Source organism: Castor canadensis, chromosome 1 (genome assembly GCF_047511655.1).
Source record: "Castor canadensis chromosome 1, mCasCan1.hap1v2, whole genome shotgun sequence".
NCBI lineage: Eukaryota > Metazoa > Chordata > Mammalia > Rodentia > Castoridae > Castor > Castor canadensis.
This window is the reverse complement of record NC_133386.1, coordinates 177,767,886-177,789,568: the sequence shown is the minus strand read 5'-3', so window position 1 is coordinate 177,789,568 and position 21,683 is coordinate 177,767,886. Positions and strand designations below refer to the sequence as shown.

The 21,683-nt window shown below is 34.1% G+C and overlaps 1 protein-coding gene and 1 pseudogene across 5 annotated transcripts in view; one reads left to right on the top strand and one right to left on the bottom strand.

The window, feature by feature from the left end:
• Positions 1 to 21,683, top strand: part of Lrrc4c (leucine rich repeat containing 4C) — a 1,195,224-nt gene that overhangs the window by 99,582 nt on the left and 1,073,959 nt on the right. The gene's annotated exons all lie outside the window — the stretch shown is intronic.
• LOC141416538 (small nucleolar RNA SNORA31) lies at positions 17,921 to 18,034 on the bottom strand (annotated as a pseudogene).

The window sequence follows — 21,683 nt, the reverse complement described above, 5'->3', positions numbered from 1 at the left end:
TGAACTCAGGACCTCATGCTTCCTAGGCAGGCTCCCTACCACTTGAGACAATCCACCAACAGTTTGGTTTTCTTTCCATAACTTTATCGTAAGTGTTGCAAAATGGTCTTTGTTGAGGAAACTGTATTTCTCAGTTAAGAATAAGAAATCACCTGGGTTTAATAGGCAGTGTGATCCTTAAATTGATTATGTGCAACTTACAAAGCATTTATGGAAGCAGCAATTTAGTTATGTTTAAATTATCCCTCTCCCATTTGTTCTTGATTTCTAAATATATATTTAATTTGTAATTGAGCATGTTCAATTAACCATTTATTCATTTTATATTGAACAGCTAGTATTTACTGAGCATTTTTCATTAATTACTCTGTAGTGTGGAAACATAGACATGTGAGGTATGCTCCTAGCCTCACAGGAGTTTTTAATCTAGCCAAGGAGATAAAAATAACATCATAAAATATTAGTGCTGAATTTTGTGCCATAGGCTATCTATCCCTTGCATATAGCAAATAACCAATATACTTGTTTTTATTTTGTTTTGGTCAAAACCATCAGTTAGCACTGTAGAATAAGAGAAGACTGAAAAGTCCACGAGAAGGCAAGATGCAAAGGCTTCATAGAAATGCTGGAGTTGAACTAGCATTAAAAGAATCCTTGGGGTGTGGAAAGGGAGAAAATAGAGAGATGTGCTTTCTAAGCAGAGGAGAAACTTGTGAGCTGGGCTAACATGGGAATGAACATTAAGATTACCAAAACTTGAAACAAAGATATTTGTTGCACATCACAGGAAGACAGTTTGTTTGCTCAGGTAATAGAAGTTTCTAGAAACACAGGGATGCCAATGAAATTTTAAATTAAATATTAAAGTCATCTGTGTGGAAAGTTATATATATATATATAAAATAACATTCAATATGAATTTGGTTATCTAATTGAAGTGAAGCATAAACACTTCAAAATGTATTATAAAGGTTATTTTCTTTGCAGGTCTGCACTAGCAAAACTTTTAAAAACTTAAGTCTAAGCTTATTTGTCAAAGACTTTTCATTTCCTGATTAACTTATTTACCAGAAGAGAAAGTTTTGTTCATTGGTTTAAGAATATTTGAATTATATCCTAAATTAATTTCTTTTTCCTTCAATTTTTTTATCATTTCAGCATGTATGCCCCACCTAGAAAATATTGGAAATGTAACTTTTGTTTAGGGAGGAAATTTTTTTGTGGCTTCTTTAATAATCCTTTTCTTTGCTGTTCCACAAGAATCACGAGGTAAAAAAATGGAGAGAGTTGGGAGGAGGGATAAGAAAGAGTAATAGAGGAGATGAATTAGATCAAAGGACATTGTATGCGGGCATAGAAACATCAAAATGAAAGACCTTTATACAATTAATTTATGCTTACATAAATAATAGGTTGAATCACAACGACTTGATGTGAAGAGGTTTGCCGTTATAAGTTAATACACACACATGTTTGGCTTACTAATAGTAGTGTGGGTTCAATAATGTTTTTGAAAAAGATATATTCAAGTTTAATTTTTTGGTATCTAAGAATGTCACCTTAGCAGAAAAAGTAACTTTGCAGATACAATTAAGTGAAAGATAGGATCATATCATGAGACCATCCTGAATTAATTTGGTAGGTGATAAGTCCGATGATGAGTGTCCTTAAAAGACGGGGAGAAATATACAGAGTAGGCCATCTAATGACACACAGAGAGCTTAGAGTTGCCATAAGCTGGCAAAAGCAAGGAAAGGTACTCCCATTAAGCCTTTATGGGAAGAGCTGGTCTAATTTGAACTTTTGGCTTCCATAGTTTTAAGAAAATATACTTCATAGCTACGAAGTCTCTGATAATTTGTTACAGCAATCCTAAGCACTAATACAAAGTTGCAGAGACTTCTTATTTATGATTGAATAAGCTATAAATTGGTTTTTGAGCAAACATTTAGTTGGGAATCATTTGTGATTAGTTACAGGAGAATATATGAACATATCTATAGAGGGAACAAATGACCAAAACTAAATTGTTGCTGGAAAAAAAATCTTTGAATATCTAAATTCTCTGTATGGGTGGTGTCACCACGTACTTCATGACCTCATGCATAATAGGCTCTCATCTGAACTAAAATATTCTGTGGAAACAGTAATAGAGTGCATAGATATGTAATAGAAACTAACAATAATTGAAGCAGTGTTTTCATTCATAGCAATAGGTAAGAGTAATTGCAGAGGCAATCATGCTAGTGTTAATAGTAATTGCATCATAAAGAAAAGAGGCAAGGCTTCATTGCCTCTTTCCTAAAACTTTTCTTAAAGATATGACTTTTCAGAAACCCAGGCATTTGTGAGCAAGAAAAGTTTAGATGAATGTTACCCTTCAAGTCCAAGACAATATAAATATAACTATCAGCAATCAGATTATGAATGAGTCTTTAATTGTTCTATTTTTTTCATAATTTTTATTCAAGGAAGGTTCACATCAGAACTTGAAATACCTAATTAAAGCCAAAGACAATGGGGCTATATTTTTATATTATAGAGAAATATGTATGCTAAGAGGATATAGACTATTGCCAGAATCTTCATTTAGGAAACTATAAACACTTTGCTACAATGTACATACCTATAATTTTATTATTTCACTGAATTTTTTTTATATTATGTTATAATTTGAGCTTTCATTATTAGCCTCATGCTTGGAAACATTAGAAAAACCTACACCATATAACTTGTAAATTATCATGTTGGTTCTCTTCAAAACTGAACAATGGTGCTATTTTTAATGTGAGATATTTTTAAGCAAATAGTTAAGACATGAAAATGATGCTAGTTTAAGCTATTGGAAAGAAAAGAAGATGTGGTTGTTGACCTCAAGAGTTTTGTATTATTCCCAAAAAATGTAAATATTAAACAATCTCAATTATAAGAATTTGGGGAGGGAAACCTAGGTCCTGGGAGACTGTACAACTAGAAGAACCTCATGCAGTGAATGGAAACATGGAATAAGCTCCTCTTACTTTGTGACTATAGATAGGCATCACCATGCCTTATTTTTAGGTCTTTTTTCAAAATTCAAATGTGTATTTTAATTTGTGTCCTAAAAAGCTATATGATTTTAAGTTCGTGAAAAAAAGGGGAGAATTCTTTTTCTCTGGTGATGTGATAGTTCTCCAGCAACACTTAACATATTGCTGCTCATTTTCATACCATATTGCCTCCATTCTTTGCTACAAGTCAATACAATAACCTTCACCTCAAGAAAAAGCTAATTATTTTATAAACATTTTCTTTCTGTACCTTCCCATTTATTTCTTCTATCTGAAAATACTCCTTCTAGTACCCCATCCACTGAACATCTTGACTAATGTTGATGCTTATGCAACCAGATTCAGAGTTTCTGGGTTGCCTTTCATTTCTTCTATAATCCTGAATCATAATAAATAATTGCACAGCTTAGATGTGAAAACATTCAGAATCAAAGTAGACTGTAGAATAAAATCTATTTGATAATATTTGCAAACATTTACTGAGTCCACATTGTATATGAAGTACTACCTTTAAATTTTGTCTACATGTGTAATTTCCACTTATAATAATGCCATAGGTTCACTTTTACTGTCATATTTACTTCCTATGATAAAACTGAGACATAGCCTTGAAGCAAGTTTCCTTAGGTTTCATTACCAAACATTAGCAGATGGAGACTTTGTTCAGGTCTCTGAGTTTGGGTGAATGACATGAAGATAGAATGTGATAATCTATTGCTTCCTTGTTTAAATTGATGCTTCCTATTAATTCAACCAAGATGTTTAAATGCAAGTTCTACAACATTAATCTGGTATAGAGTTGAAACTAGAACAGACTTTTGTCTTCAGATCTTCTTTCTGACTTGGAAATCCAAAGTGTATTATAACTTGTATACTTTCTCATGAAAAATTTTTATGCTATTTACAAAAATATCACCAAGAAGAAATGAAAATGCAAATTTCCAGTAGACTGTGAATTCTTATAAGTATGATTTAATGAAGAGCAATTTCATTTCTTCATGTAGTACATTTGTAAAAGCTAAAATTTATTTGAAAACAATTGGTCTGTCTTTGGTCTCTAATATTTTACATGTGCATACTTGGACAAGCCAGCCAATAATTTTTTCTCTTTATTTTCCTTTTCGGTAAAAAAAGATGAACAAAATCTTACTACATAGTATTATTATGAGAATTGAAAATGGCAACATAGTCTATAAAGTATATTAATTATATTTAAATTACCTTTTCCTTCTAAGTATCTCCTCTGCACTTAATAAACATTTGGGGAATATTTCACAAGGTCTTGAGGCATTATCACATATGTACTAATCCATCAGAATTGTTTCATTATAAGTTTTGGGCTTTTTCTCAGATAAGACCCATTTGTTTTTACTTTTACTGATATGAAGTCCAGCAAGTTGGATTGTTAGAAAACTACTTAGGAAGTAGGAAATGCCCTACATTGTTGAACATTCTCTGATGCTGTCTGTGAAATTCTGAGACATTTTCCACTCAAGAATATAGGGAACAGGAGCTGGGCACTGGTGGCTCACACCTGCAATCCTAGCTACTTAGGAGGCAGAGATCAGGAGGATCACGGTTTGAAGCCAGCCTACCCAAATAGTTCTGTGAGACCCTATCATGAAAACCCGTCACAAAAATAGGGGTGGTGGAGAAGCTCAAGATGAAGGCCCTGAGTTCAAGATCCAGTACTGCAAAACAAACAAACAAACAAAAAAAGAGCATAGGGAACAGATTTGTGCATAGTCTGTTAAAAGTTAATCTATGGCCATCACTCCAGGTACAAAGTGCATTATACAGGTCAAACTGTTAGAAGCATGTGTTATTAAAAAAATAACTTTCATGTGACTGTTTTATGCAGTGAAATGATGGGAAGAAAGTACTTTTTAAAGGAGTTTAGGTCAGGAAAACATTTCAGGATCTCCTCCCATAACCCCTATGATATTGAACTAGACAGAAGTGTCTGATGAAAGAATTTTTGTTAGACAGTAGAAAACTGTTTTTTTTTTGCTATTTAGTTTCTATCCTCTAAATGATGCTGATGCATTGATGCAAGAAATTGCAAAACAATCTTTGAATTTCATTTAGCCTCTGTGCTGATGTAATCATACACAATACTTATTAAGAGTTTTATGAAAGTGATGTCTTTAGGGATGTCTTTGATATGTACAGTGTCTATTCCAAAGGTGATTTATTAAATAATGACCTATGCATTCTAATAAATTCTTTTAATCTCATTACTTAATAAAAGTCCAAGTTAGGATCACTGTTCTACTTCTAGCATTTTATCAATTTATGACTGAGCAAGATAAATAAGGTAGAAACCAATGAAATGATGTTTGCATGTTGTTTTTGGAGTGCTGGGGATCAGACTCAAGGCCTTGCACAGGCTAGGTCAACATTCTATCCCTGACCTATATCTCTATCCCAATTTCTTTTCCTTTGTGTGATAACTTTGTGAACCTAATATTTAATGAAGTAAGTAGTTATCTTTGACATAATTATTATGCCCACTTCAAACAAATTAATCTACCAGAATTTTACATCAGTCTCGTCTTATTCAATATTGTTGTCATATGCTTTCAATTGCTTTATTTGCATAATTTTTTTGTATTCCAATATCAGTCTTTGGAGGGATATTGTCAGCTCAATAATACTGAAGACTGTGTCTAAACAATTTGATGTTTAGCAATATGCCTGAGATTGTTAGCTAGTCTACAGTAGGGTTGGGATTCAAATCTGGATGCATTTTATTACACAAACTTTGCTTCTTTTCTTTTCCTATTTTGTACTGCAAGTGCTCTGTACAATATCAAGCACCTTAATGGTACTCAGCCAAGTACTATTTGCCTTTAAGATTTAATTTTAACTCTGCATGAGACTTCCTCCTGATTGTCTACCTTCTTGTTTTTACACTCTTTTGTGTTTTATTTTCCTCTCTCCAAGCTCTGCTTATGTTTTCCTGTGTTTGATGGCCTATTGCCTTGAAATATTTTAAGGATTGACAGGGGGCCCAACATAATAGTGATAGTATATATATGGTATGCACCTTTTTCTCACTCTTTTAGTGGAGACCAAGATCTTGCTTGCTCTTTAGCTCTGAACACCTTGGCCAGTCATGGCCAGGCCCCAAGGATCAGGTGCATGAAGTTGGAAGCTTAGAATAATTTCTAACTGACTTAAATGAAGAGGATCTTGACAATTCTTTACAGTATTAGCAGTCTTCTGTCAGTGCACATTAAGAAGTGTGAATGAAAACTAAAGGGTAGGAGACTAACTGAGAAATGTCCAAACAATGCCAAACACTTACACTTGCATAATTCCTTGATAAATGTAACTTGTTTATTTCTAATATATTCTGTATTTCGTAGTAGCTTCTGGTCTCTGGTACTTTTCCTCCATTGAATATCCTTCATAAGACTGAGTTTGGAGGACAAAATTTTGCACATACCTCATATGTATTATTACAATCTATGAAAAAATTAACCTCTTAGGTAGGTTGATAACTATTTTCATTATATTATAAGAACACCTTATTTTAGAGAGCAAAATATCTAAGTCACTTTTAGAGTAAATCTCTTCAAAGAACAAAATCTCTAAGTCACTTTTAGAGTAAACCTTTTCAAAGTGAATAATTCCTCTCTATTCTAATAATTCTGAGTCTTATTCATTGGGGTTACCTTAAGAATGATTATACCTAAACTAATTCATAAAATTATATTTGCACAAGGCACAAAAATGTTAGTGGCAAAGTCTGTGAGGTACCAGAAGGAAAATGTAGAACCTGAGGTATAAGGAATAGACTAAATTTAGTCCATAAATAAATGAATCTAAATTTCTGTTTCATATGACTGGCCATTCATTTCTATGGTTACAGTATGTAAAATGAGCTAGACATTGTGTAGAATTGCAAATATGAAGACCATGTCCCTCTTCTCCAGGGCTTATGATTTAGTGACTGAGACATACTTGTGTAACATTAAATAAAATACACCATAAGGAAGTTTCAAGAGAAACGATGTTTAATAGAAAAGCAGAGGAGAGATTTTAATGCATCCAGGGAAGTTTTCTTTTCATATATACTCTTCCAATTGTTGAACAAAAAAAAATTTACTGAAGACTTATTATGAATCAAGGACTACTGACAGCCTAAATGCTTGGAGATAAAGTGGGGAACATGAATAGGACCAGTAAAAATTTATTGAATGTGTGAATGAATAAATAAACATGTAAATTTAAAATCTCTGTCCTTATGAATCTTACATTCATGGAAGAAGCACACAATGAAGAAGAACAAATACATTAAACAGTTTCAGGAAGAGGCAAGTGTTATGTAAAAAAGATAAGGCTCACTGAGTTTTAGAAAATGAAGATAAGAAGGTAGTATGTTTGACATTTTACAATTTCATGGAGTCTCAAATTTTCAGCTTGAGCTCAGAAGTTGGATACAACTTTGGCAGGTAGAAATAGAGATTAGATTTCTCTCTCCTACTGAAAGGTCTTCAGTACTTTGATTCCTCTGAGATTTTTACTTTTCTGGTTTGCCTTTCTCAATAGAAGGGTAAGAATCATGTCTGATTTATCTTTATGTTCAAAACGTTGTGTATCTATGTTAGATTTTTCACTTGTGATTGCATAATCAATCAAGTCATTTATAAGTAATACAGCAAAAATAAGCAGAGATACCATCTTGTTTGTAGGTACAGCTGGAGATTTGAGTAGATTGGTGTGACTGCTTTATAGACTTTTTAAGATGATATTTGGTGGTGGGGTATAGCATTGAAGATAGGTTAGTCCAGGGTCTGAGAGATGACTGATGGCATAAACTTAACCTGTAGGGTTTGAATTTGAGTAGGGAACATTGACTATGATCCTGGAAGGAAGTTCTTAGTGTTTACTTGTGCACTGCAAGTACTACAGCATGTAGCACCTATCAGGTACTAGAAAATGAAGTGCTTGCTCAGTCAGTCAGTCATCAATTACATAAGATTTGCCAAATCTTTGAACATGGGTAGGAAAGGAGAAGGGGAAAGTCTGTAGGAGCTTAAGCTGTCAACCAGGAGCAACTGGGAGAATGAAAAAAAATATTAACTGGGATGGAGAACAAAGGTAGAGACTACATGTCACAAGAGGATTTTACAAAAGCTCCCTGACCTGAAGAGTCCAAAGAGTTTTAGAAGGCTCTGCAAAGCCAGCAAACTCCAAATATAACACAAAACCATAAATGCTGTGTTAAGGAAATGAGCAAAGCATGTGTAGCTTAGAAGAGTGGTCAATGCTTCAAGAGGCTTCCTTGTAATTCTGATTCCATTCCACTTCATAAAGAAACTTCCCAGTGGCAACTCTAGGTTCTGTGTCTTTCCTCCTTAAATGACTGGTTAAATAGGCCAGTCCATGGGTGGGTGGGGGATCAAATAAGAAATATTGCAGAAAACAACTATCTGAGATAATTATAGTGGGAATATAGACCTGGGGGTTATCCAAATAATAATAATGATCCTTCGTTTTTGGTAATGCTTTGAAGTAAACCCGAGGCCTTTACCACTGAATTATACACAAAATCCCAATAAGGAACTTTTTCAAGAAATTGTTCTCTGCTTGCTTATCGTCATAGACTGACAAACTAGACCACTATTACTAACCAGCATTTGCAGCAAACTGCATGATGCCAACTAAAGAAAAGCAGATTAATGTTGATTTGAAGAAACAAATTAGGTTATAGAAAAAAAGCATGTAAATAGATGACTTGTATTTCTCATGCTGTGAGAAGTAGTTTTAATTTATCTACAAAAGCATCTTTGGATAAAAGAACTTTTAGCTCAGATGCTTTAATGACACTATTAGAAAAGGTAAAGCTGTTAAGGACAGTCAGCTACTATGTGTGGACATTTAAAAAGAAGGGGCATGCTGAACATTTCCATGCTTGTGAGTTTATTTAAGATGTTGATTATTGCTGGTCATACATTCCTTTTTTTTTTTTTTGGTGGTGCTGGGGTTGAAACTCAGGGCTTCATACTTGAGAAGCAGAGGTTCTACCACTTGAGCCCCTCCTCCAACCCAGGTAATGTACTCCTGCATAAACTTTATAAATAAATGTCTCCTATTGAAACATGGGGCCAAGTGGAAGTTACCTGAAAATAATTTTTAAGACATACAAATATACAAAAAGAATGGCCATGCCATTCTTTAAGCTTTATTACTGAACTTTTAATCATATTTCTGATGTTCTAATTGTATTTTAAAATAAAGCAACATGAGATTCAGTACATGACAGTGAAGGAAATAAAAGATGTAGTCATGTTAGCTAAGTGTTCTGTTTTTTTTTAAATTATTCTTTTATTCACATTTGAATACAGTTTTTGGGTCATTTCTCCCCCTGCCCCCCTCCACCACTTTCTTTCCCCCTTCCCTCCCACATTTCCAGGCAGAACCTGTTCTGCCCTTATCTCTAATTTTGTTCAAGAAAAGACATAAGCATAATAAGGAAGACAAAGCATTTTTGCTAGTTGAGTTAAGCATAGCTATACTGAAAGACTCCTAGCATTGCTTTCATGTACACATGTGTTACAACCCATGTTGATTCATCTCTAACTGATCTTTACACTGGTTCCTGATCCCCTTCTCATATTAACTTCTGTCACTTTAAGGTTTCTGTATTAGCTCCTCTGGAGTGGGGATATCAAACGCTTTCATGTTTTGGGTTTTCTACCTATTGCTATATCTCCCATATGTGCTCTCTCCTTGTCATGTGATCCAAGTCCAACCACATTGCTGTACATGCCCTAGATCTAAAGGCATTTGCCCTAGATGTAAAGTCCACATATGAGGAAAAACATACAATTTTTGGTCTTCTGAGCCTAGCTGACCTCGCTCAGAATGATGTTCTCTAGTTCCATCCATTTACCTGAAAATTATAAGATTTCATTCTTCTTCATGGCTGAGTAGAATTCCATTGTGTACAAGTACCACATTTTCTTGATCCATTCTTCAGTAGTGGGGCATCTTAGCTGTTTCCATAACTTGGCTATTGTGAATAGTGCTGCAATAAACATGGGTGTGCAGGTGCCTCTGGAGTAACTTGTGTTGCATTACTTTGGGTATATCCCCAGGAGTGGGATTGCTGGATCATATGGCAGTCTATGTTTAGATTTTTAAGAAGTCTCCAAATTTTTTTTTCCAGACTAGTTGCACTAGCTTGCCTTTCCACCAACAGGGTACCAGGGTTCCTTTTTCCCCACATCCTCACCAACACATGTTGTTGTTGGTGTTTTTGATGATGGCTATTCTAACAGGGGTGAGGTGGAATCTTATCGTGGTTTTGATTTGCATTTCCTTTATGGTCAGAGATGGTGAGTATTTTTCATGTGTTTTTTGGCCATTTGAATATCTTCTTTTGAGAAAGTTCTTTTTAGCTCAGTTGCCCATTTCTTAATTGGTTCATTGATTTTTAGGAGAGTTGTTTCTTAAGTTCCCTGTATATTCTGATTATCAGTCCCTTGAATGATGTATAGCTGGCAAATATTTTCTCCCACTCTGTGGGTGGTCTCTTCAGTTTAGTTAGAGACCATTTCTTTTGTTGTGCAGAAGCTTTTTAATTTTATGAAGTCCCATTTGTCCATCTTTTCTCTTAGTTGCTGGGCTGCTGGTGTTCTATTGAGGAACTCTTTGCCTATACCTATTAGTTCTAGATTGTTTCCTGCTCCTTCCTGTAGTAACTTCAGAGTTTCAGGTCTGATATTTAGGTCCTTGATCCATTTTGAGATGATACTAGTACAGGGTGATAGACATGGATCTAGTTCCAGTTTCTTGCAGATGGATAACCACTTTTCTCAGCAACATTTTTGAAGAGACTATCTTCTCCATCGCATATTTTTGACACCTTTGTCAAAAATAAAATGGGTATAGTTGCATGGATTCATATCCATGTCCTCTATGCTGTTCCACTGGTCTTCAGGTCTGTTTTTGTGCCAGTAAAATGATGTTTTTATTGCTACTGCTTTGTAATATAGTTTGAAGTCAGGTGTTGTGATACCTCCAGCATTGCTCTTTTTGCTGAGTATTGCCTTGGCTATTTGTAGTCTCTTGTGTTTCCAAATGAACTTTAGGGTAGATCTCTGTGATGAATGTCATTGGGATTTTGATGGGAATTGCCCCTTGGGCCCCTTGTGCACCAGCTCTGCGTGAGACAACCACATCCCAGCTCCACTGGGATCCCTGCCCCTCGGGTCCTGCTGGATATCTGCTCCACTGGGATCTCCACCCCTCAGGCCACATCCGGCCCCAGCTCTATAGGCTTGCCAGATAACCGCTCCACCACGCCAGCACAGGAGGGCTCCAAACCTGCCTAAGAGACACAGACAGACAGGACTGGATGCTAAAGGAGTAACATGAGAACAACTAAGACTGCAATTCTCCTGTTCCAGAACTGGTGATTTTTTTTTTCTTCCCTTCTTTAAGTGTTTGGCTGTCTGGTTTACGGTTTAATCATCTACCATCTCTCCCATTTTTTCATTTTTTTTCTTTTTCTCTTTTTTCTTTCTTTTATCTTTCCTTCTCTTTCTCTTTTTTCTCCTTCTCTCTTGGTTTTGTTAGTATTAATATTGTAACCCAGCTAATACTAAATTACACATAGTCCAGGGACAGAAATGGTATCTATTGGAAATATGGGTAGATGAAAAAGAGTTGGAAAGCATTCTCCACCAAAAAATAAAGTGGTACAAGATTTAGAGTGAAATAAAGAAAATGGATACACAGATCCAGACTCCAACAAAACAAAGATAAACTATACCAAGGAACTCAATGAAGCCCATAAGAACACCCTGAAAGAAGAAATCCTACAAATAATTAAAGAATTTCATAGAGATGTTACTACTGATGGTCAACCAAAACATACAGGAGGCACTCAAGAAATTCCAAGAAAACAGAATTAAGGAATATGAGAAAGCTCAAAAATAATAAATGAACTCATAGGAGCCCTAAATAAACACCAAGCTGAAACATAGATCACCATAGAGATAAACGAATTAAGGGCAAAATTGTCATTATTAAAGAGGAAGCAACCCACTATATGGAAAACCTCAGAAAAAAGAATGAAACAGAAATACAAAACACAATGGAAGGTCCTTCCAGCAGAATAGAACAAACAGAAGTGTTCTGTTTTGAAATTTATTTTGAAATTAATGCTTTAAGACACAATAGAGAGTATGCCTGAAGTCTTCAGTTACAGAGTATTTAGAAAACATATTTTTCTTTTAATAGAAGTATTCCTACTTTGCTTTTACATATATAAAAATACATAAATCAAAATGTGTAAAATAAAAATATGAAGTATCTTAATTTATATTTCTTAGTAATAATTTGTCCTTTTGAGTGTGAGTTCCCTTTTGAAAACAAGATGAGACATCTGTGTTGTTTTATTATCCAAACACAAGTTTACCTTCTTTCTTTTCCCTTAAATTCAGAAACTGTTAGGAGAGGAAAACTTGCTTTGTTGATATCAAGTCCCAGGTTGAGACCAGGGATCAAAGAAAAATATACTTGTAGTCACTTACTGGTGAGAAGCAGAGATAGGTTTCAATCATCTTGTCTTTTACAGTTGAAGAATGAAGATTTCCTCTCTAATTTGGATTGCCAAAATATTTTGAGGACCACTGCTAAAAATATAAAAATGGGCAAACTCCAAGTTGCTAGCAGAATTCTGAATCAAAGTTAAAACCATTAAGCATTAGAATTATTGCAAAAGTGAAACTAGTATTTTCTTTAAGAAGGCTAATTTTCATCCTTATAGAAATACAACCAAAAAACCATGATTTCTAATAGAATTTTGACTACATTTGCCTTATGTTTTTGTACTGAAAAATATCATAAGCAAGAAAAAGTTAAGTGTATTTTATTCTGCAACTTAAGAATACTCCAAAGTAAACTAAGACATGAAGGTATTAAGAGTTTTTATACATGTGGCTTTATATGCTGGTATTTTCCTCTTTCACAATGTGTTGGGTTTGGACAGCTGATATCCTAAAGCTGTGGATGCTTAGAAAAGCAAAAGCAAGTACTTCTAAAGAGAGCTTTAATACAGAATTTCACTATTGAAAATTTTCCTTCTGTTGTGGTGGTTGAGCATTTATCAAGAAAGCTGTTTATAAAATAAATAATAACTCTAACATATTATATTACTGTATTTTTCTGTACTTGTACAATTGACACTTACTCTAGTTTGTGAATTTGCAGCCAGGCATTGTGGCTTACACCTGGAATCCCAGCTACTAAGGAGGATCACATTTCAAGACCAGTCCAGGCAAAAAATTAACAAGACCCTATCTCAATCAATAAGCTAGTGTGTTGGTCTGTTCCAGTAATCCAAGGTATGCTGGAGGCCTAGGTAGAAAGTTTGTGGACCAAGGTCAGCTTGAGCAAAAACATGAGACCTATCCAAAAAAATAACTAAAGCAGAAAAAGGCTTGATGTGTGGTTCTAGTGATAAAGAGAAAAGCAGGTTATTTTATCTCAGCTTCAGGATACTTACATTCAAAAGAATAGTACGTGGTCTGATATTCCACTTGTCCTTTGGTGGATTTATTTGTAGAATTCATGAAGTCAGATCTAGGGACGCAGCTCAGGGGTAGAGTTGCTTGCCTAGCGTATACAGGGCCCAGGTTTGAACCCCAGCACCACGAAAAGGAAAAAAAAAGTCCTCCAAATGTCCACATATTGGTTGTATGTCTTTTTTTTTTTTACCAGTGACAGAAAAAAAAATTTGCCTTCCTTAATCAAATAACTTAGAATAAAATAGCAATCACAGAATATAAAAAAGGTAAAACTCGAGGACTATGAAGAAAGAGCTGAAGGTAGCAATGATGTCATAAGAGTTACACTTTGTTTAGAAGCTGAGTCAGAAATGGATGAATTCCAGTTATTTTCAGATTTGTGCTTATTTGTTTATTTGCTTGCTAGTTTGTTTTCCCTTCAACTCAGGACTTCAAGTCAGCAAATTTCAGACTTAGATTTTTATCCTGTGCTATCTCTTTAGGTACTTTAGGTAGTGGATAAAAAGACTTTATCCAGGGAGAAATCCTGCTATCAGTAAGAAGGAAAATACACATCGGCAGCCAAATACCATACATATTTACTATACTATGCTGAACAGAATGCTAAGCACATAGGGTACATTCACATGTAATTTTTTCTTTCAAGAAATGACTTTTGATAAGTAAGTTTGGGAATATAAAATATATGTATATTAGAATAATACCAATCTAGACAGAAATATTACCTTAGATAAAGGCTTGTATTTGAATAGAAAGTCAGGGTGTTTGTAAATGAATAGAAAGAATGAGCAAAGTGAATTAGAACCAAATGTAGATAATCTATAATACCATGGCACATTAGATTCAACTTAAGGAAGGTCATGGCACTGTCTGGAGTGGGGTGGGAGGTTGGCTACCAGCAGCAACCAGTCTGCTCCTGGGCACATGGGAAGGAATGCTTTGGGCTCTCTAGATGCACTCTCAGACATCCACCTGTCAGGAGTCAGAACATGGGACTCACGAAGAAAAAAAAAATTACAAAAATGAAAGCTGATATTCCTCCTGAATGAATTTTTACAAATATAAAGCACATATTTCATATTTTGATATATAGTAAGCAATTTGGAGTAGTAAAAATGAAATGCATTATTTAAAACATGTACATTTCTTCTGTTGGGAATGTTAATTTGTATATTTGGGTTTCTGCCAAACTTCATTGATGAAAAGAATAACAAGTAGTAAAGGATAAGACAAAAAGAAATCGCAGATGGTGTACCAATGTATCAAGAAAGGGGGAAAGCAAAATTTTCCCCATTTGTTCTCTACCCTGAGCAGTCCCACCAGGAACTGTGGGCTGCTCCATCAAGGCTGCAGCTACACTTTGATAGACATTGACATATCAACTACATTGTAATTGAAAATCAAGGGAGATTAGCCCTAACTTTTCTTAATTAAAATAATAATTGTGATACCCAGACCATGAAGTAGGCAGGTTGTCTTCTTCCCACAATACATTAATATATAAAGAAAGTGAATAGGATTTAATGAGTTCTACTGCATTTGACCTAATTAAATCTTCAGTGTGTATTTCAGGCTCCACTTGGCCTCTAAAGCTCATAAATAGTTACCAGGATCTGCTCATTGACAAGGCCATTGTAGGAAATGGGTTTCTTGCCCTAGATAAGGATTATGATTGACAGTGTAATCTATAAGAATGCTGTGGTGTTGGGAATGTCATGAGATGTGTGAAAGCTCTACATTAGTTACCAGGCTTCTCTTACTTGTGATGGAGAACATGAGTTGCAGGCATTGAGATGCAAAATTTGGCAAGATGGAATTAGCTCTTTTTCTTAACATTTAGTATAGAAATTTGTCATACTGCATTGCAATTTAAGGCATTGCTATTGTTTTGTGAAACTTAGGTTTTGTGGATATGCATGTGTGCATACACACAAGTATGTGAACTCACACATTTGATCATAACATAGAATCTGTTTCTAATTGTGCATTGTGGTGGGAAAAAAGTTCTTAAGTAAAGCATGGCTACATTTGATATATGTCATTTAACTTTGATGAGTCACAAAGCCTTTTGAAAATCTATGTAAGTCATTCATCTGTTTTTTAGAAAATGCATATACTCAAAAAATTGTACCCATAATCATATTTAAAATCAGGAGTTCTGAATAAGCAGTCCTAACTCATACTTTCTTTTGTGCAGTGGATATGTAGAAACATGTGAAACTATTGAGGAGGTAATGAAAAATATCTTACACACACACACACACACAAACTGTAAGGACAAGAGTCTTTCTCCATAAGTTGTAGTTCTAATGATAGTTATTGCCTTTCATTTAGAAGGTAATAAATTAAAGATGACACAATATCTAGGACATAAAATATTTAATAAATTATATAAATATAATAAAATATCAAACATATTTATTTGAGACACAGAAATTAAAATTCCCCAGCAAATTCCAGTAATGCTATAGTTATAGAAAAAATTGGATTCCAATAGAAAACATTTTCAGCTACTAAGGATAGAGAATTTCTTCTAAAGATAATCTATTTACAAAAGTAATTAAATATCTGTTTTGCACTAAGTACAATGTTTGATTTTCCTCTGTTTTTTCCTTCACTTTTACCCATTTTCTCAAAAGCTAGTGTAAAAGAACTTTCTTGGACAAAGTTAATTTCTTCTATAAAATTTTTACAAATAATATATCTGATTTTTTTAAGTTTAGCAAAGATTTATTTAGCAAAGTAAGGAGTAAAGTAGGGAGAAATAAAAAGGCAGAAAGGAGCACCCCCTGCATACAGAAGGTGAGAGCAAAAGGCTGGATATGATGTTTTTCCAATCTTATAACCAGGCTTGAAACAATACTGCTTTGGACATATATATGTTCTTTCGATACCACCATTAACAGAATTCCATCTGAGTTACAAAAATAATCTTAGCAAAGTTTAACAAATTATGCATCATGCATGTGATTTTAAATAAGAGATGGATTCTTTCTTAGATTCATAATACAGATATAAAATTTTAAATATTATTCAAATATCTTTTAAAGGGAAAAAAAAGTAGGGAGGTGAAAAGAAAATTCAAGAATGTATACTGACTTAAAAATCCTCTTTTTGAGTGAATTCTTCAGACTTCACTTCTATTTTCCTCATATTCCTGACTGCATTGTAGAATACCTGCTTACTGAATCTCTTCACTCATCAACACTTGGGTTTATGGCAACTTTGGACCTTGCAACAGAACACCAATCCTTATTGTCTGGAGAACATTTTAGACAGTCATAACGCTCATTAAATTTGTATGCTGCCTTTGTAAGGGCTTTACAGATACCATGTCATTGAATTTATACAGAAATTCTCTGAAGTATTATTACATGTGATGCTCATGTCTCTAAAAATTGTTTTCTTACAGTTTCATCTTACCTCCTCCTAAAATAGTTTGTATAATATCAGCATGAAGAAATCTTCCCTGAAGGTGCAGTAATTTGAAGATGGTGGCTGGAATCTCTGCTTAAACAAACTTTCCAGATCCTTATGGGCAAAATGTACACAGATCACACTTTAAGAAAAACTATTTTAATGTTCACAGATATTCCATAAGCACTTTAACAGCTATAGAAATAAAATCTTTCCTGATTGGTTCACGTTTTTATTAAAATGCAATCACGTGTTTATATAAAATATAATTTAAGAATAGAACACTTTCTTTGAAGTTTATCTTTAAATATAAATAATGGTCTCCCAACTTTTATCATTCCTTAATCAAAGAGTTGGACTTCCTTTTAATATCTTAGTTTTGATTGAGTCATTTACCAAGTTCTAGTCACAGTAATCCTCCAAAATTTAATATATGCTTCAGTTAGGCCAATGTGAAAAGTGTCAAAAGGAAAACTCATTAATTCCTTACAATTTTAGTTAGGTATTTTGCTGACAGACTGCATAGAGAATGGATGATTAGCATTCACCAAAACTGATTTTCCTTTAAGTTGATTTGTAATGTATGTCAGATTTGGAAGAGATGAACTGGCATTCCCGGAAAATGTTTATTTTACACTTCATTTGCTGTTGATCATGATGCACAATGCCATGGCCAGAATGGTAATGTGCAAGTCTCTAGTCTTATTGTAATTTATTTTCATAAATTTCCTGTATATTTTAGATAAAAAGTTGTATTGATTTGTTTTACATTGATTTCAACAATATCTTACTATTTCTCTTGAAAAGGTTGGGTAATGGCTGTCTAAAAGCCATCATAGTTCAATAAGAGAAATAAGGTGCTATGCCCATCATCAGTGCTGGCATAACTTTTTTTCTTCTTTCCAATGATGTACTTCCCAGTTCAATCTGGGCTGCTACAAAAACAGAGGGAAAGCATAGGGATTTTCTTTTGTATGCGGATTAGTGCAACCTACTGGCATAATTTTTAGCAGTATACTAAAGTGTTCAGATTACTGAATTTAATATATTAAAGTAAATCCAAGAGATGATGTAGAAGTTTTTGAACAGAAGCATACGTTACATACTCTGATAATCATTAAAGGGTATATGTATTACAGTATAACCTGACTTATTCTGATGATAGTCATGTTTTTTTACAATCATTATTCTTTTTCTGTTATCCCTTTGAGGTATTAGGGAAAAATTGTATTTTCCACACTCTCCTTAAAGTTAGACAGTGGCACATGGCTTACATTGGCTAATGCATTTGAACTACGATTGTGTGTGTGTGTGTGTGTGTGTGTGTATGCATACATGTTTAAGGGTTTGCCATGTCCAAAGAGGAATTACCAATAAAAGATTTTCGCACTCCTTCCAACCTGTTCCATTGATTATAGAAGCAGATGTCCAGATTGAATGTCCTCCATTTTTCCCTCTGATTGACTATGATTAGAACTACTTCAAATTCACGGTAGCTAGAGGGCACAAGAAAAATCCATCTTAATGTTTTGCGTGACTAAGATTTAGCAGCAGTACTTCCACTATAGCATAACCTAATCTTTACAAAAATCATCATTTTGAGTTGAATTGTTCAGAACCCATCTGAAGACAGGTTGTTATTTTATTTTATGGAGTAAGTATAGAGCATTCAGGTTATTAGAGTTTGAAGTGCTCACCACAGGAGAAACTATTAAGTAGTTAGGGATATTTAGCTTGGAGAAAAAGCTTCAAGAGCTATAGATGGATGATTTAAAATTTTGAAGAACTGATGGGTTGAGAAAAGAAGCTACAGAAAAACTTTATAGTTAAACAAATGTTTAGCATGCACAAGGTTCTGGGTTCACTCCCAAGTACCACAAAGAAATAAAAAGAAGAAGAAAGAAGGAAGGAAAACAAAGATAGGGTATTAAAATTTACTAAAATTTGCTTACTAGTATTTATAGAAAGAAGACCTACACAAATTAATAGTGTTTATAAAACTAAAAATTTGAAGGATAAACACTTTCTCTGACAAATACATATGCCAAAATACACAATTAGAATGTCTTGTCATACCTGAGGCTTCTTTTCATCAGAGGTCCAATTAAGGGAAATTCTGCATGACCTTGACTCATAGAAACATCTTTACATAAAGGTTGGGCATGTGGACTCAAGCCTGTAACAGTAGGTTGCACCATTTACTAGACAGATGTCTTGAGAAATTCAGTTGACCTATGTAGGCTTGACTTTCATCATGTAGAAAATAGTGTTGATGATGGTAACTGGGGTATGTACCTTAGTCTTATTGTGGGAATTACCTGAGTGAAATCATGCAAAGCAAGAAGAACAGTGACTGGTACAAGTTATATCATTAAGATCTCTTAGCTCTTATTGCTATGTTTCAAAGGAAATTTGTGGACTTCAGATTGGTTAAGTCAGAGAGTTAGATGAATGCTGCAGTTCCCTTGATACTTATTCACTGTTTTCTGATCCTTGAAGTATTATACATTCATCCCCAAAACTCAGGTTTTCCTTAGATCTATCATGTTGGGCAGTCAATCTAAAAAATTATTGTCTAAAGAATTGTCTAAAACCAGAAAGACTGATTGTTTTTTCAAATACAATACAATTAACTTGTCTCTTAAATGCTATAGTAGGCAGAAATCTATGATAACTTAATGCTAGAGACTATGAATGTGATCTCTGCCTTCTCTTATTACTGTGTGATTGAAATTTTTACATTACATGCAGAAAGGGTTTTGCGGATATAATTAAGTTTACTTATCATTCAACCTTAACATATAGGAATTATCAGAGGTGTGTTAGATTAATTATAGGAATTTTTTTAAAGGAAGAGAATTTTCTCTATCTAATGCAGATTGTTGTAAAGTTTGAAGACAACTCTACCTGGAGATCTACCCTTGTTTACATATTAGGAAAAAGTGCGTGAGGAATCTTGTAATGGGGAACTGTGAGCAGGCTCTAGGAGTTGAGAGTTAATTTCAAGGTGGACGTTCCTCCAGAGCCTCTGACATTAATGTAGCTAGCTAACCCCTGGAGTGTGAGATTCTGAACAGGCAACCATGTTAGTCATGCTGGCATTATCAGCACAAACTCTCAGAAAATGTGGGGTAATGAGTGTTGTTTCAAGGCATTTAGCATATCTTAATTTGTTATGCTATGAAAGAAAACTATCACAGTTACGAAGGGGACATGAAGGTTGAACTGATTTGAGAAGAGACATTTTTCATACAACAAATGTTAACTAGACTACTTGTTTTGACCAATGCATAAGCAGAGCCGATGTAAAGGACCATGCAAATACTGAAGATGTCTAATTAGACAGAAATGGAAATCACCATTCCATTGAAAGTATCTTTCGCAGAATCAAGAGTAATTCACCATGTGAAAAGACCTTGACCTTTTGTCTATGAGATGCTGAACCACTTTTCACAAGATGATTTACCTCATGGAAACCAAATGTAAGTTTTTCAAATGCAGATTGCTATTCCTGAAATCAAAATTACAGACACTGGTGAATCTAATGTTTGAGGTAGCTTTCACGTGAAACAACTATTACTTTAAACAAAATAGCATTTGAAAGTTATACACTTGTGTATTTTTTGTTTAGAATATTAGCTAAAATACTTATGTAAATTAGATTCTGTTTGCTTTCTCAATTGAAGCTTGGAGTAAATATTTAAAAACAACACATGCACACATACATATACTCATACATGTACACATACACATACTCATATATGTACATATACACACATATACACATGCACACACACACACAGGACCGAGTAAGACTTCACTCAAGAAAAGTATGGACTTTTCAACTACAAAGCTTTGAAAATGAAAGTCTCAATTCAGAATATTTTGGGGAATGATGTAGGCAGGTTAGATTTACATTCATTCAACTTGGGTTGAAATATGAACTTGATGGTCAAACTTGCTTGCTTTATTCTGGGAAGATCATATTCATTTACCCTAAAAGACTCCTTAGAGTCTAACTACAAGACTAATTTAGCTAAGAAAATTAACATAAGTATGAGTTGATTTGCCTAAGATTATCCTACAGAAGATTTAAATCTATAATTTTAATTTCTTTTTAATTTAGTCTGATTTCTATTATAGCATTTTGTATCTTTTTGACACAAAAGTTCTGGTGATGTTACTCAGTTAATTTTTTTCTTCTACTCAGTAATTTGTCTAGTTCACAGACAAAGTTCTTGGTTATCATGTGATACAGGCTCTCACAAAAGTCCTTCTGTACCACTAACCAATCAGCTCTAAAGCTGCCAGAGAACACAAGGAATTTAATATACTTGACATACTATCACTACAGAAGTCTATGAGAGAGTATATGAATTGCTCTAAAATTGAGGTTCAGTTATGTTCAGATGCCAAAGGGACCTGAATGCTTAAATTGTGGTGCATTTCAAGAAAATTACTGTAAGTGAATTAGTTAGAGTGTGAAAGAATTAGCAATATGTTCTAAGTGTTCAAGATTCATGAGCTACAGTGTGAGGTTGTATGTAATGATACCCAAACCAACTACAATTCCACCAGCTTCTTTCTGGAATTTGTCTTTTGTAGAAAGGAAAGGTGAGTAATATTAAACATACACAAACCTACCTGGTTAAGGAAACTCCTCCCAAAA